Source organism: Ornithodoros turicata, unplaced genomic scaffold (assembly GCF_037126465.1).
Source record: "Ornithodoros turicata isolate Travis unplaced genomic scaffold, ASM3712646v1 ctg00000864.1, whole genome shotgun sequence".
Lineage (NCBI taxonomy): Eukaryota > Metazoa > Arthropoda > Arachnida > Ixodida > Argasidae > Ornithodoros > Ornithodoros turicata.
The window spans coordinates 872,398-885,776 of record NW_026999408.1 but is presented as its reverse complement, the minus strand read 5'-3'; the positions used below and the strand labels follow the sequence as shown (position 1 = coordinate 885,776).

At 48.0% G+C, this 13,379-nt stretch overlaps 1 long non-coding RNA gene across 1 annotated transcript; it reads left to right on the top strand.

The window, feature by feature from the left end:
- The first annotated feature begins 7,398 nt into the window (after positions 1-7,398).
- On the top strand, positions 7,399-8,046 carry LOC135375468 (uncharacterized). The gene is made up of 3 exons (XR_010417249.1): positions 7,399-7,551; positions 7,732-7,875; positions 7,956-8,046. It is a non-coding gene; the product is annotated as an uncharacterized LOC135375468 (long non-coding RNA).
- The last annotated feature ends 5,333 nt before the right edge of the window (positions 8,047-13,379 follow it).

Sequence of the window (13,379 nt, the reverse complement as noted above, 5' to 3'; positions counted from 1 at the left end):
GTGAAGTCAGTCAATTCTGGCTTCGTACTGAACGGCTGAGCACGCGCAGTGGTACACTGACCGCACTGACCTCGAGACTAGAAACACGCGCTTGTACTTTTCTTCTAATTACCGCCCGATTTCATTGTCTATATTCCCGTCGCGTCCCGTCTAGAATACTAGAACACGCCGTTTTCTCATGGATCTTTCCTCACCTTGACTGTAATAATTTATTTCATAGTAATCAACACTGCTTTCGCAAGGGCTACTCTTGTGGTACGCAATTATCCTGTTTTATTCATGCCATACAGTGTAACTTCAACAATAACGTACGCACTGACGCCATGTTTCTTGATTTTCGTAAAGTTGTCTTCACTGAATCTTCATCATCTTGTACACAAGTGGTTCAAAGACTATATGCACAGCCGTTCACAGGTGACACCTGTTGGTCAATGATTCCCTCTCGTCTCCACTTCCTGTCCTATAGCGTACCGCAAGGGTCAGTACTCGGCCCTCTTCTTTTTCTTATTCTTCTTAAAAATCTCCCGACTTCCATATCTTCAAGCATTCGTCTGTTCGCAGACGACTGTGTACTCTACCGTAGTATATTCTCTCACCGATCAGCTCACCCTTCAACACGACCTAGATTATACCTCCTCATGGTGTTCTATCTGGAAGCTTGCCCTCAACATATCGGAGTGTGCTCCAGTTTCTTTCACACGTCCAAAGAAGCCATATAAGACTCATTACATTTTAAACAACTCTACTCTACTATCCCGGAATCCAACTCCTACAAATACCTCGGGGTTAATCTTATTCGTACTCTGAGCTGCACGAACCATGCTAATACAATCGCTAAAGCACTGCTAAAAACAAATAACGACGACACGGGACGGACGCAAAGCACTGCACTTTCAACGAAGGTGCAGTGCTTTGCGTCCGTCCCGTCCGTTGAAAGTGCAGTACGTCCGTTCGGCGTCGTCCTTGTTTGTTTTTAGCACTATTTTAGCGATTTTCTTATGCGTGACCAACAGGCCCAAATTGGTACTTTATTGAACCATGTTAAATCATTATTAAGCGATACAAATCGTAACTTGAGATTCATACGCCGCAACCACAAACATGCGCCACCATCTGTGAAAAAACTTGCCTATACAACACTGATACGCCCTAAACTAGAGTACGCTTGTAGCGTATGGGACCCTCACCTTACCACGCTTAATATCCTGCTTGACTCATTATGGAAACGTGCTGCTCGATTCATCTCTAACATTTATTCTCATCCTTCTAGTATATCTTCAATAAAACTAACTCTTCAGCAATTAACCACCTTAGAGCATTACGTCGCCGAGCAGAGAGAACGGCTCGCCGAACTGGGCAACCTCCTTACATTGTAGCGTACCGCCGGATGAAAGCCAAAGTAACAACAAAAACTTAAAGCGAGACTCTGCACCGAAAACGTGTTGAGGTAACGGTGCGACGCCAATCCGTACCGTATGATATTTCAGTGCATGGAATTTCTCATTCCCAAGTGGCACAGGAAATTTGAAAAGGAAGATTTTGCTTTGAGTGATTAGGCGCTCCTCCACGGAGGAGCAGTCAAGCAATACTGGGCTTCACCTCATGTACGGGGGTCCTCGTGTACGGTTTCCGTAGGCTTTGCATTTACATCTGGCAAGTATTTTAGAACGGAACCGAGGAAGCAGATGACTGGTCATGATGGCCATATGGTCATCCATGTGTCACAAAGGAGTTACAAAGCGCGTGCGCGTTTTTACCATCCTCGTGACAGCACCTCATTAGTCATTTCCAATCTCCCTTGCGGATAAGCGCCATCCCGCTCCAGGGGCAACAACAACAAGCTGTGGCCCACACGAGACTACCGGTGACGTCACGCATGGTACAGGGTGGTGGGAGAGGGAACCTTCGGAGGTTTCGTTTTCGTTTTGAGCATCCCAACTCTTTTGGCAACTAACCAATCCCCGACTGCCAAACCAACTTCATTTCTCATTTCGGAAGAATGCACCAAACTTATTTACACTGGCATTATAATAGTTTCGGATTGCCCCGGAGTCTCCCTGTAAGAAAGAAGACCGGAAGCGTTGGCGTAAGTTTTGTCAACACCTTTCACCGTTTGACCCGGCCTCAAAGATCTCGCGGACAATTCAAGCTCTGAAGGATGCGCCCCCACAAAGGAGTCCTCTTGTGGCATTGGCTATCGTTAAGGATGTGGACAAAATCACGCTAGCGACAAATTTCTCCGTCGTCCTAACGACACCGGCGGCTGCCTCGACGACTGGGGTACACAGCAGTTCTGCCCAGAGCTTGACGACAGAAATTCACCAAGACAGGCCCTGTCCACAGGAGGTTATGGACCACGACTTTACTGTAATCGATGACTCTAATCGATTTACTCTAGTGGATGAAAGAGGGAGCGGAGAGATGATGGTGGTAGAGGAGAGAGAGCGGATGTGCTAACTCTTTTGCTCTGGGATCACGGAAAACACGCGAGCATCCCTCAGTAGTTTTCATTGGATGCTCCCTGTACCACGTACGGTAACCGCCAGGATTATTTGCGAAGTTACTCGAAAGAACAGCATTGGAGATGTCAAAGTAAAGCGGGAGAGAGAGCAACACACCTAAATCCCTAATAGTATCCCGAGAAAGATTAACCTCTTCAAACAGATCTTGTGTGAACACCTTTTTTTGCTACTAAACAGTGCGCCTTTCTTTCATCTGGGAAAGTAGAGGCTTAGAACAAACGTCAGAAAAACAGTAAGAGAGCGCAGGCGGAAACTGTTCCTCGATATCCGAAACCGATGACTTTTTTTCTTGGCTCACATACCATTGTTGTGACACCCGTAACCACAGCAGTGAACCCTCAGGTGGGCAACATTAATCCACAGACCCGACCACTGTGGCATCGCTCATGAACCCAGTTGTTTCCTGGCGTAGAGCAACGAATTATCAACAATATTAGTAATTAGTCCTACTCTTGTACTTCCACTGCACTCGGTACATTTTGACAAACCCATTTCGTTTTGCAGTTAACACCGTACGTCCGAAACCCTAACCGCCCTAACGTTCAAGGGTGCCAGCGGAGCGGCCGTGCTTAGCTCTACTCTGCCGCTAGGGGGGGGCGTCCCGATCGCTCTCGGCAAAGTATAAGCAGCACCTGTAGGGGCGCCACCTGTAATGCCCCTACCGGGAGAGGTGCGCATTCCTTCCGGGAATCGTAGTAGACGATTATGTGTGTGTCACTGCAATGCTGACCGTAGCAACTGCTCACATTGCGCGCGTTAAGTGGAAAGTTTATTTGCAGAAACATCAGTGTAGTGCTTCCACCTGACCGAAGAGTGGAACGGCACTTGACGTATACGACGGAAATGCTATATTAACAAAGCAGGGGGGCATATATTTGGCAATGCAGACATCCGACATGGGCAGAAAGAAAAACAAAACAAAAAATTATGTCTAATAAAAGCGTTAAAAAACAACTGCAAAATCTCGCCCAAGATAAATTGCGAGGACCTCATGTTGTTCTGACTGCATACGAGGCAGTGGACATTTAGAATTTGCCGAACCCTTACCAGCTTACGAGACCTGCCCGCACGGCCCACTTGAGAACGCCTCTGTCTTTTTAAGTCCTCCTTCCTTTGCACCCACTAACTTCTGGACGCTTTTCGTTTGGAGCAGATAGAAGGCGAACTCGAGGATCAGCACGACGGTGTCCTCCCCAATTCAACTTCGCCGCTATTTTATTTTAACGAAGGATACTTCGTGGATTACGTGGCTGCACCTGCATGCATCGGGGTTCTAGGCCTCGTCTCCGATGCGGCCTCTATTACTAGAGTTGTAGCTGAAACTCAGATCAATGTAAGTTATTCCTTCTTGCACTATATAGTTGGTAGTGTCTTCCAGTTGACTTTCACATCGTTGTGACGTAAGCGCGACCTTCCACTGCTATGGAGGCGCTCCAAAGCGCCCTGCCCCCCATGCGTGGAGGGTTAAAGCGGGTTGTTGCACGCATTCGTCGTGTTAGTTTCGTTATTTGTCAGTGGGCTAGCCGTTGAGTACATTGCGTGCGGCAGTGGATAGCATGGTTCACACTACTGCGTTTCGTTGCGTGCGTACGCCGGTGAGCGTTGGTTGCCGTGGCAACAGACGCGTGCGAGACCTTCCGCAGCAGAAATTCTGCTGCCGAACGCAAGGAGCTCGAACTGAAGCACGCACCGACCCTCAAGGAGGGAACCAATCGCCGCGTTCCGCGCATGCGTGTTGAGGCGCTTCTCCTCTGTGCGAGACGAATTCGAAAATGGCCGCTGTAAACATGGAGGGCATGGAGTGCGCAAAAAAGATGCAGCGTTCATTACATTTGCTTTGAACTGGCAGCAGCTTCTCTCGTGCGACACTCAAACGTGGACATAAATCTTTCTCCCATAATGCTTCCGCCACTTGCGCTGTATGTGAACACTCTAAACGCAGTAGTGTGGACCAAGGTGAATTGAAGTCGGAAATAAAGTAGGGTACGTCGCCATGGGGTTGCGTTACACAGTTCGTGAACTGAAGGAATTGACGCATTGAACTGAGAAGCTGAGTGGAGTCGATTTTACGACGGCGGAGTTCTTTCGCTCCTTTTTGTGGAATACTGGAAATGACGTTTCATTGGGTCAAAATTCCGTGGGTCAAAACCATGTTGATGTATCTATGCCACCTGTATCAGAAGTCAAACTAAGTGAAATTAAGATTTGGAACGAAAATGTAGTGGCAATCGGGTGAATGTGGAAAATTTCAGACAAGAACGGTTTAGCGCCATGGAGGTAAGAAACTAAGGAGAGGGCTAAAAGATCGGAAGGCCGTGGGACCCCTCTAGCGGTCGCTCCTGGCAATACCACGCCCATCTAGTTGCCCGGTCACGTGATCCCCACATGTTTCGGCGTTATGGCGGTCTGCGCGGAGGCCTTGAAGTTTAGCAAACTTCATCTTCAGCAAACGCCTTACCTTCAAGGAGTCCATTCGCACAATACTTTGAAGGTTATGGGTTGTTTCAACATTTGCCGCGTGATAAATCGCAGCAAAATAGCAAAACAGAAGAGAAGCCAGGCAATGTCACGATGACGTACGTATATCTTCTAGCGATTTAGTGATCCATTGCTTCCACACTGAGATGATCTATCTTGTGTTTCAACGGGTGTGATAACTTCGAACTCCAAATATGTTATGAAAGCGGAAACAAGTTATTCGGCCGCAGCTCGTCTCTGTATTCAGGTAAGATACGCATGGGGAAATGGAGGACGCCATGTTTTATGCCGTCTTGCCGTGACGTTTATGGGTCACGTGTGTGGGCAACTAACCACAATGCCATGCGCGGGTCACAGCACGCTCGCTTGCATTGGGAGAGGCGCTTAGGGCATCTCCTTAGTTTCTTACCTCCATGTTTAGCACAAGTGATAAAAAGACAAACTTCTGTTTATCAGCGTACAGGGTATCATGCAGTGAACTACATTTCGTCAGGTACCTCCTGGAATTATGTCTTATGTCTTGATGTTTGGCAACACGGGAATTTGTTCTTTTGTGAAGCCAGTTTTGGATATGTTCACTTTCAGGCATACGTAATTCCTCGGGCACGGGTCTTGGAAGCAATGAGCATTTTCACCAGCCCGCCCAGCTTCCTCTACCATATTTGGCACCACATTGCCAGGGTCGTCGCTTCACTTGTTCTACAGACGGACACAAAGTATCAGGTAGGTGTCATGAAGGGGTCGAAGTAGTTGAGCGCAGGGTCCATTAGACATAAACGTCACAACTAGACATCTAATGTAACAGGCGGCTACAATGATTACAATGATGCATTATCGTACGCGCTTTTCGTGCGTGTCGAGAGCGTACATTAACGTGTTGTGAAGGCTTGCACCTAGCAGCATGCTGAGGAGCACTCTCTCTTCTTTTCTTTCCGTGCCAGCGCTTTATCGGGAAAATTACGTTTATAGTGAGGCACCCATTTGAGGTAATTTAAATGCTGTCCATCGGGGCACGTCCGCTGACGCAGACTACGTCGTCGTGATGTAATTACCCGTGTCACAATCTGTGATGTTATTACACCATCCATCAACGCCGACAGCATTCTGTGCGACCTCAAAGCGGCATAATTTGTCTTGCAAGAACAACACAGTGCGTGAAAACGACACTTCCAGTACTTACGGCACGAGAAAGGAAAGATTCTAGATAACGTTCCTTATTGCTAACTATTATTGCTACCACTTGTCTCTACAGGATCGGGCAAATGTTGCCAGTAATAGCTACTTCAGCTTGCTTGCATTGTTTGTCGTTTTATTTTTACCTTTCGTCCGTGACATTTTGGTCGTATTTACCCTAACCAGCCTTTCAGTCATCAAATATATTAGCTGTTAGTTTTCCTCTTTACTGCGTTCCCTTATTTTACCGTCTGTTAAAAGAATAAGAAAAACGGGAAGAGGAAAAACTTCGCCGGAAAAACAAAACGCCGATCCGTTTTTGCTTTCTGCTTTAGTGCTCCCCAAACGTAACTCGAGTGCCATACTGCACTTCGTTGGGGATCCCAGAGGTGGATCCCAGGGGTGAGGGTATTTATGCCCCTGTGTTTTAGCATTCCGCAACACTTAGTGGCACTGGCGCATTATGATCTCAGTTGTCGCTGCGCCATTAAACTCATATGACCTTCAAGCATTGAAACTCCTCAACCATTACGTATGTGCGGAATAGACGAGTTCAGAAAATCCCAGTGCTCTTTGCGCACGCATTGCACCCTGGGCGCTTGCTCAGCGGGGGAACGAAGGATAATCCTTCACATTTCGCTTTCGCTAACCTTGACACGTCGTGGACAATAGTCTGGCAGCAAAGAAATCGGAACATTTTGGAGGCCACTCGTTTCTTTCGTATTAGTAAACTCCCACAGTTCAAAGCGGCGCTAAGCATTCTGGGATTTTCTGAACTCGTCTATTGGAATTGCTGAAGACTGTCCACTACGATGATGACTGTTCTACTATGTTCTACAAGAAAAGTGTCACCGGTGCATTTGGCTGTTCCAGGCTGAAGCCTGACAGTGACTCAGCTCGTCGTCTTATGGCCATGACGTAATGGGCCTTGAATTGGAGAAACCATCGCTGATAATTGAACGTCGCTTTAGCATTTTGATCCTTGGTTCTTAATAGATACAACGTGCTCACCCACTTTTTGTGATTTTTTTGCTGCATTGGAAACCTGACGGATAGAGTAAACAAATGGCCATCAGGGACAACGTACACGTAAAATGGATATAAGGACTGTCAATGCTGAATGGATACATTGCCGATTAAACGGAACTTTACTAACCTGCATTATACGCCTCTACTGTAGACCTGGCCACTGGAGAAGATAAGCCGCCGCCTGGAATCGTTCCTCCTTCCCGATTTGTCAGAGTGCAACCGGTTCCAGTTGACGTCCGATATCCAAGAAGCGGTCCTGGTACAGGGCATCGCACTCGACACAGAGACCCAAGACCTATACACTGCCCCCGTGTGCTTGCCATCGAAACCCATGAGACTTGTATTTCCGGTATGGAAAAATTGCGTTGCCGAACGTGCAAAGCGTAGCTGTTAGATTTGTGTAATCTGTGCTTATCTTTCCATATCTGCCGTTCCGTTAGCTCCTGTCCACACCTGTCTGACGACGTGTTGTTGTGTCTCTGTGGCGCCGTTGTACATAAGACTCGTGCTTTCTTTTCGCGTACCACAGCAGACAAGAGAGACAAGGGTACGAAACGTGCTCCTATTGGTCGCAGAGGATACCTACAAGGTTCCCCTGGAGTATGATTGGCTTCAGAAGAAGTCTGGGGATGAGGACCGCGAAGCGGAGTATAATGAGCGCTTTTGGGGCCGTGTAAGTACAGCGTACTTTTTCGCTCATTGATGAAATAAGGGCTGGACGAGTGACTGACTTCCTTGAATGACACTGTGCAGGAGAGAGGATTCGACCACGAGGGCTCACTGAAGCAGTACAGCGTGGAACCTTCCAGCCTATAATACGAATAAATACGTTCAGTGTTTGGCACATTGTAGACCATTGCCTTCGACTTGGCCGGTGCATTGTCCATCATTCATTCTAGGAGGAATGTTTTTGAACTTCGGATTACTCCGTAATCTAGCAGTGTCAGGCAGAGAAAAGGCACTGCATTTTACAGTCCTTGCTCTGTCTCATACACGTATCATGTAATAGCTCCCTCTGCTGGAGCACAGACAGAGGGAGCTAGCATTCTGGCGCCCTAATATCATTCTTAAACAGGCGTCACCTAGTGACCGGGGGCGAAACCTACGGTGATCAGCGCATATGGGGCCCGGAACTCCTACTGAGGAGAGTCGGTGACGCGACGCTTGTGACCGAAATGGGCTAAGGAAGTCCGAGATGGTCTCAAGAACTCTTTTCACACATGCTTATATTTCCTTGTTTGTTGTGTGTGTTTTGTTTGTTTGTCCACCGCAGATTCTGTGCAGGCTGCAGCAAGCTTATTTCTATATCTTTATCGAATAAATCTTGCCTTGAACCGCCATGGTCGATGCAGTTGTCCAATCCAATGAAATCCAAGTCGTGCTTCCTTCCGCTGGGCTTCGTGTGCAAAGCTGCGTCTGAAGTGCGTTTGTGTTTTTTGTTATCGTGTGTGCTTGGATTGCCTCCTGTTCCGTTAGAAACTGGCTCATGCTGCGGGAACGGCGCACCCAGCTTGTAGGCGATACCGTTCGTACCGAATCTATCATGGCGGCCATCTGCGCCAGGTTGGGGTCAAGTCAAGAATACGGAAAGGGAGGGCGGAAAGTACACGCCGGCCCTGTGAGAGTCGACTCAGGCAATAAACAAGCTTGAAGGGACATAAAGGGTTATAATGTACTTTCCATCCTACATTATAGACCTCTCCCCAGAGAGCACACATAGGGTCTGGAGTGATATCGTCAGCGTGGATGCTGAGCACAGTAGCGTGGCCATGGTTACGCAGAATATACACTGAGGGCTCAAAGCGTGCAACGCCTGTCGAATCCAAACAACTCAGGGAAAAGAGGTGCCGATGCCACGAATCGACGTCTTCTGGGTCGCGTCAGCACCTCTCTTTCCAGAGTTGTTTGAATTCGTTAATTTCTGGGAGTCACTTTTGTGTCGTCTCTAATTGTGTGGTCTGCCTCGACCGTTGTTTACGACGCCTGTCGTGACCACATTGAGATCCACCTCTCCAACTTTATGTTACCAACCAACAGCCCCAGAGCCGATGCCTCGTCCTGTATGTACGAATGAGAGAACATGGAGTGTGTGTGTTGGAGTGTTGGCCAAGTCGTCGCTAAGCTGTGCCAATGTCAGAGGCGGATGCAGACCCTGGAGCGCGTACTGGGGGATAGGGAAATTCATCGCCACACCGCCCCGCCCCACTTTGATCCGCCACTGGCCAGTGTAGCGTAATTGCCCACTTCATCGTTAATCAAGAGCTGCAGGTTCGATTCCTGCTGTTGCCTGGCTTCTCACGGCGGCGTCGGAGTTCTTCACGGCGTTCGCGACAGCTTGCGAGAACCGATGTTGTCTTCACCAATGTGGTGAGATGTCCAGACCACGCACGCACGCACAAAGCTTCAATGGCCCAGCTTACACTCAATTAAAAAAAGAACGTTGCCAAGCCATTACGCTGCCATGAGGGATAAACAGCAAGAAATTGAGCTTTCATTTATTCTTATTCGTGCAATTACGAACTGTCTCGAACGCCCAATGCGTTACTAGACGATCAATACGACAGTGCGCAAAACAGTTTTTTTCTCTCTCCCAGGTATGGGACAGGTCGAAGACAGCACTGGGATTTTGGAACACGCGAACCATTACCAATACAGGCATCTTTTTCTTCGCTGATGTCACCTCAGTTTAAGAAAGTACAACGAAACCATTACAACCTACCTCATCGAGCATAAACTTCGCAATATTATTTTCTGGCATGTGGTATAAACTAGCTTTGGTGATATGTGCGAGTAGCGGTCCGTTACAGGAACAGACGTGGCATCTACAGGTGACGTAAATCGCGAGGCTTGAACTCAAGATCAGTAAAAGTGACGTCACTGCAAGAGAAAGCTCCCGCGAACTCAGGTCGATGTTTCAAGGGCTCGTTGCATCGCAATGCCGGGTAAGTGTCCGCAGGCTGGCCGCAGAGAATATAACACGCAGCCACAAAAAAGATGGCGTCGGACGACAAGTGCGACAGATGACGAAGTCGAACGTCCCCAGCATATTCCGTAGCATTCCTATACGCTTCCCAGACTATCTCTAGCGCAGCTGCCGCATCACGCACTCGGTTGTTCGTGTGCTCGTCGAGGGATTCATTTATGACAGAATCTCTGCTCCTGTTGGAAGGTCCAGTCATAGCGATTGCCGCCGAGGCGATGACTGATCCTAAGGCAGCGTACTTGACTGCGCTCAGGACCTTAATATCGTACAGTGGAAGCACCATCGCGTGGGGCGGTAACAAGTACATGTCTTCAGCTTCATTGTAGAGATTGTAGGCTTCACTCGTGACGAGTAGACCAGAAATGAAGTGTGTTCTGACCAACTTCCAAAGGGTCAGATTTCCGCGCGTAAGGAAATCGTGAACAACTCTGCGCCAGTTCTGGAAGGTGAAGGGACCCATGTCACTGATGTTGATGAATGTGGCGTTCAGAACATCGGGATCCTGAAAGCGGTCTTGGTATTTGGTCATTAAGTGCAACTGTTCTCGCAATGGAGAGTTGACATAACCTGCACCCATGATGTCTTCTGCAGCCCCGGTCCTAATAAAAGCGACTTTGCCAATGTCGTCGATTATCTCACGTACTTCTTTCATGGAGGGGCTTGGAACGTACATCTCAGAAAATTTAGCATAGATCGACCACCCCATGTAGGTTTCAGTGAGTTGGAAACAGAGGTTACGGTTTTGTAGATCTCCACGTCTTCCTGCGTCGGATGGGTCAACGTCACCGACATAGGCGCCCAGAACTTCGCTATTGATGAAGGGAGCACACTGTTGAACCATAATCCAGCCTACTTCGTAGTGAAGGTACTTCTCTTCCATGATCTTCAAAAGTCCGCTGAACGCCCGGAGGTAATCGCAGTCATCCTGGCTGATAAATACTGGGGTATCTGCAGGGAGGACAAGCTCCCGTGTCACGAGTCTTAACCAACGTTCGTAAGAAATTTCATTTGTCAGGTTTGCCAGCTCATGCAAGTTCTTCGGTGGGTTCGTGCTAGTGTTCCTGGTATAGTTTGTGAGATTGCCGAGTATTGCAACTTCGATTTGGAAAAACTCGGAATATGGTAGCATGGATTCTTCCCTCATGCGTGCACTTTTTGTCGCATTTTGAAACGTCTCGTAGTACCATTGGTATCTTCCCGAGTTTTCAATTACGGCTGTCCTCTTCTTGTAGTTGGATGCTTCTGCTCCACCTCCACGTATGACCAATGTGTTTCCACTCCTCTCAATATTCAAAAGGTTACTTATCCTAAGAATCCTGAAAATTCTGACCAACGACAAGAGCACGTCCGCCTTCTCAGAGATGCTGGGCCAGTCCACGTGGCTCTCAGAGAGAATATTTCTGAAGCCCTGCGTATCTCCACGATTCTTTTGTGCAGCCATTCTGCACGCTTGAAAGAATGCTGCCGCCTTTTCGTGTGAATTTTGCCCATAACGAGGGACATTTTCCTGGAGGTTCTCGTTGAGCAACGCCAGAAAATAGTCCAAGTGGCTTCGGTAGACAGACTTCAACTGAGCCCTATTCCAGCCGTCGCAGACGAAAGCGTAGAAGTTGTCGCACGGATCAAGATGGTCGCTGATGGTCCTACTGAGCATTACTTCGAACGCGCTACAAGCTTGCGAATCGCAGAGTAGGTAGTTTTTCTGGTCGTCGACGTGTTTGATGACAAAATAGGTTACTGCACCGAGCAACAGAAGTACTGGGATGGAAAAGATGATGATGCGTTTGAACTTCCGTTGGCGGGAAAGTTCTGGGCTTGACGATGAAGGTGGTGACAGCGCGTACAGGGTGTTGATTGCGAATTTCGTGAGACGCGTCTTGCGAGGTGGTCTCAGATGAGGACGACTCAACGTCGGCGAGTCCTGTTGTAAAGAAACAGCTGAAGTGAAAAACGAGACTAGAGCGAGAAGCAAAACAGCTTATATAGAATAACGAGAATTAGCCGAGACGAGCTACAAACAGAGAGGACAACAAACACACAGGCCTTAACGCCAAAGAACATAAGAATTATTTCAAGACTTAAAGGCTCTCGTTTGTGTAAGACACTCGCGTCGACAGCAAGCGTCAAAACTTGCCGCTGCAGATCTCAAAGGGGCCGAGAAACCATCTCTAACCTCGTGTGTTTAGGGCGCCGCGTGTAGTACTGTGCTCCAAATATTCAATTCGCAAAAGTTTACTTGTCTTCAAGTGCACGCGTTTTCACGAAGCCCGATTGACAGAGCGCGACGCCAGACGGGGAATTCTCTTCGAAAAGAACATACACTAATCATGGTAAGAGGCAGCGTCGCACGCAACATACGTATAGCACATGGGTAGCTTTGTACAATATGAGGGAGAGAGCAATGGTGCCTCTCTCGCACTGCCACATTTTCGGTGTGGAATCACATCGGCGTCGGACTTTTTTTGTTTTTTTCCCCATGCGACGTCGACAACGGCGAGTCCTTTCACTAGAACCACCACCACCACCGCGTCGGACTTTTAAATGCGATAGCTTTTGGGACCTCGGTGTTCGCATCGTATCACACTACTTGGAGAGGTTCCTTTATCGCGGTTCAGCGGGGAGATTTAAAAGGATTGGAAGGATTAGAAGAGAGATGTAGCAGAGATCTGTACCAAGAAACGAGCTCGTTGACCAAGCACTTGCCAAGCTTGGTTCAATCTCGCGGTATGTTGCCTTGGGGAGAGGGATACGCGGAATGGTGTAGCACTGCATAGGTTCAACCTTCCATTGGCCAAGTCATTGTCTCAAACCAAAAGCAGTAAGAAACAGAGACATTATCTTCATGGTGAGCTAATACGACAAGCAATTCCTCATTTCAGTGTTGTTTGTCTACGCGTAGAATTAAACTTAGACATCTCACCCTTCATTTTGACTCACACGCGAACAGGACTGTCGAATTTGTGGAAGCCCGTGAGACGACCTATGTATAGTGTCTGTTCCTCCTCAGGAAAGGAATGCAATTTCTTTTCTTTGTGAGGTGTTTGATTCTAGTGGTCTCGGGCATATTGCGAGCTTTTATGATTCTCCCCTACGCCGCGAGACAATTGTGTATGAATACGAGCGACGCCACAGGACTGCTTTGACCTAACTTGGCACAATCCAGGCTGGCCAATGCTTGGCAAGTATTCTGAAAA